General features: G+C 49.6%; 1 long non-coding RNA gene across 1 annotated transcript; it reads left to right on the top strand.

Moving 5' to 3' along the window:
• Nucleotides 1-2349: 2349 nt before the first annotated feature.
• On the top strand, nt 2350-2724 carry LOC122946684. The gene is made up of 3 exons (XR_006391253.1): nt 2350-2392; nt 2470-2574; nt 2668-2724. It is a non-coding gene; the product is annotated as an uncharacterized LOC122946684 (long non-coding RNA).
• The last annotated feature ends 1263 nt before the right edge of the window (nt 2725-3987 follow it).

Raw genomic sequence — 3987 nt, 5'->3', positions numbered from 1 at the left:
TTCGCCTGTTAGGCCAGCTGCAAACAAGCAAAGTTCACCGTGAAACGACTACCGGGCAAACCGCAAGGCTGTCTCTACTGGCTAATGATCGGCATTCAATACCAGAACAGCCTGCCGGAGAGGACTGACAGAGATGTGAAAATAACCTATTTATATCGCTCTAATGTCTCTGGAAGCCATTATGCAGGTTTCTGACATTAGTGTCTTGATTTTACTCGGAAAAATAACTTGAAATAAAGGGGTAAAGGGGTTAAAACTTAACTTTTAATAGTCAATCCTAATATAGTAGGCCCATAGCATATAAACAATTTAAAACATGCATACATCAGTGACTATGCATAAACCGAATGGTGAAAGTATAAGCAAGTGTGCAATTATTCAATAATACTCCGAGGGCGAGTAAGAAAAACAGGAATATAAATTAAGAGGGAGACAGATACTGGTTCTCTTCCCATATGATTCCCTGTATCTAACTCTCCTTTCAACCCCCTCGGCATGTCCCTTTTTATTACGGCGATGACTGCCCAGCTCCGTCAGGGAAAACACACAACAAGGGTACATACTTATGATTCCAAAGGCTCGTCCCGACGCGTTTCAATGGCACTCAGCCAAATCATCAGGGGACAGATAAATACACAAACAACAATAGTAGCCAAGTAATCAAGAGTTCAGGTCTCTTAATGGCTTAATAACCCAGGGACATGCTGAGGGGGTTGAAATGAGAGTAAGGCTACTTTCACACTAGCGTTCGGTTGTCCGCTTGAAGGATCCGTTTGAAGGCTCTTCCAAGCGGCCACGAACGGATCCATACGGCCCCAATGCATTCTGAATGGATGCGGATCCGCTCAGAATGCATCAGTCTGGCAGCGTTTGGCCTCCGTTCCGCTCAGCAGGCGGACACCCGAACGCAGCTTGCAGCATTTTGGTGTCCGCCTGGCCGTGCGGAGGCGTACGGATCCGTTCATAGTTACAATGGAAGTCAATGGGGACGGATCCGTCTGTCATGGCTCCGCTTTGACACGGATCCGTTCGAAAACGTTCATGTTTCTGCGCATGCCCAGTAACTTCCTGTCCCTCCCCTTCATCTGTCCCTCCCCTCATCGTCGGCCATTTTGGATAATCGACTTGCTGAGACTGGTAAGTGTATGAAGTTTTGTCTGTTTGTCTATCTCTCTTTTTTTTACTATCTATCCATCTATCTATCTATCTCTCTCTCTATTTCTAGGGTGGGGGGGCTGCTGGCACTTGGGAAGGGGTGTGTGTGTCTGGAACAATGGGAGCCGCTGGCACTGGTGGTGTGGGCTGCCTTTATGGGGGGGCTTCTGGCACCGGGGGGGAGGGCGCGTGTGGCTGGAACTGTGGTTGCTGCTGGCACTGCGGGGGTGTTTGTGGCTGGAACTGTGCGGTTTTCTGGCACTGCGGGGGTGTTTGTGGCTGGAACTGTGCGGTTTGCTGGCACTGCGGGGGTGTTTGTGGCTGGAACTGTGCGGTTTGCTGGCACTGCGGGGGTGTTTGTGGCTAGAACTTTGTTTGCTGCTGGCACTGCGGGGGTGTTTGTGGCTGGAACTGTGCGGTTTGCTGGCATTGCAGGGGTGTTTGTGGCTGGAACTGTGCGGTGCTTCTGGATGGAACTGCAGGTTTTTTTGTGGCTGGAACTGTGCGGTGCTTCTGGATGGAACTGCAGGTTTTTTTGTGGCTGGAACTGTGCGGTGCTTCTGGCAGTGCGGGGGTGTTTGTGGCTGGAACTGTGCGGTGCTTCTGGATGGAACTGCAGGGTTTTTTGTGGCTGGAACTGTGCGGTGCTTCTGGCAGTGCGGGGGTGTTTGTGGCTGGAACTGTGCGGTTTGCTGGCATTGCAGGGGTGTTTGTGGCTGGAACTGTGCGGTGCTTCTGGATGGAACTGCAGGGTTTTTTGTGGCTGGAACTGTGCGGTGCTTCTGGCAGTGCGGGGGTGTTTGTGGCTGGAACTGTGGGGGCTGCTGGCATTGGGGGGGCTCTGGGCACTGTGGGAGAGTTGTTTGGAACTGGGAGTCTGATGTCATTGTGGGGGGCTGCTGGCACTATGCGGGGCTGCTGTCTCTCGGGGTGTTTATGTAATTTGGGGGGATTATGGCTTCTGTCGGATTAATTTTTTTAATTATTTTATTATTAGGGTCGTTCCAAAAACAAAAAAGAAAAAAGAAAGACATCTGCGGTGGGGAAGCCCATATCCAAATTTTAAAAAGTAAGTATTAAAAAAAACTAAAAAAATGTTGATATATGAGGAAATAGTGCTCTACAAGTTCCTTTAACGTTATCTGCATTTTGTCTGGTATTCTGTTGCGTACAGATGTCATCAAAGAAGATAGACTGGCGTAACCCACCCAGAAGGCGCCGCCATATCCAGTGGCCCGTAAGTATAAAATCAACACTTGGACTTTTTACTGTTTGTTTCGTTGCATTATTAATCAGTATGTGCTCTTATTATAGATTTCTTCATCATCTTCAATGGAGGGCTCTCCAGAAGTGGCTGCCGGGGCCAGCTCACCAGCGTCCAGGGGAGGTGGACCAAGCCCGGACCGGGGCTGTCAAGAAGTAAGTATATATATATATATAATATATATATATATATATTTCTTAAAAATTGGTTTAAGTACGGTCTTCAAATTTTTTTTTTATTTGTATTAGCAATCTGCACCTAGAGCCGCCAGCGAGGATCCCCCAGTCGCCTCCAGAGTCCGCGGGAATGATCGTGGCGGTCGTAGACGTGTAAGTATTGAATTTAGTAGTTTTAATTAGCATTTTGTATTAGGATTTACATTAAATTTTGTATTTCCTTTTTTTTCAGGGTTCCCTAGGCTCCACCAGGGAGGATGAGGAGTTTGGGTTTCCGAGCATCGATAACCTGCTCCTCATCCGACTGGTGGAGGCGCGTCCAGCGTTATGGGACCACGCCGACCGCCACCACGCCGATTATCGCCTATCCCAGCGGCTCTGGAGGGACATCTCTGCAGAAGTTTTAGAGACCTGGGGGGATCTAGATGCGGCGGCTCAGGAGAAATATGGTAAGTAAAACAATATGCATTTTAATAAATGAAAATATTCTTGTTTTCCTTTCATCATGCTGATTTTAGTTTTTATTGTTTTTTTCCATAGTCAAACTGGTTATAACGCGTTGGCGATCTATCCGGGACCGCTTCAGGAGGGATTATAACAAGGAGGGTCAGGCCCCGGGTGGCTCCGGAGGAACCTCACGGGCCATATACATCCATACGGCGGCCCTGGGGTTCCTACGAAAGGCTATGGCACCAAAAAGGTAAATATTTATATCAACTGTTTAAAAAATTAATTGTAAAGGGGCTGTCCGAGACAGGGTAGCGTTTGGCTCCCCTGTTTTGGACAGCCCCCCACAGTCAGATGGACCACTGTTCTCTCCGTCTGAGTGTAAGGGGCTGTCTGAGACAGCAGAGCGTTTGGCTCCCCTGTTTTGGACAGCCCCCCACAGTCAGATGGACCACTGTTCTCTCCGTCTGAGTGTAAGGGGCTGTCTGAGACAGCAGAGCGTTTGGCTCCCCTGTTTTGGACAGCCCCCCACAGTCAGATGGACCACTGTTCTCTCCGTCTGAGTGTAAGGGGCTGTCTGAGACAGGGTAGCGTTTGCCTCCCCTGTTTTGGACAGCCCCCCACAGTCAGATGGACCACTGTTCTCTCCGTCTGAGTGTAAGGGGCTGTCTGAGACAGTGGAGCGTTTGGCTACCCTGTTTTGGACAGCCCCCCACAGTCAGATGGACCACTGTTCTCTCCGTCTGAGTGTAAGGGGCTGTCTGAGACAGGGTAGCGTTTGCCTCCCCTGTTTTGGACAGCCCCCCACAGTCAGATGGACCACTGTTCTCTCCGTCTGAGTGTAAGGGGCTGTCTGAGACAGTGGAGCGTTTGGCTACCCTGTTTTGGACAGCCCCCCACAGTCAGATGGACCACTGTTCTCTCCGTCTGAGTGTAAGGGGCTGT

The sequence above is a fragment of the Bufo gargarizans genome, chromosome 9 (genome assembly GCF_014858855.1).
Source record: "Bufo gargarizans isolate SCDJY-AF-19 chromosome 9, ASM1485885v1, whole genome shotgun sequence".
NCBI classification, from domain to species: domain Eukaryota; kingdom Metazoa; phylum Chordata; class Amphibia; order Anura; family Bufonidae; genus Bufo; species Bufo gargarizans.
Note: the sequence above shows the minus strand (reverse complement) of the source record. Positions and strands in the feature narration are given on the sequence as shown.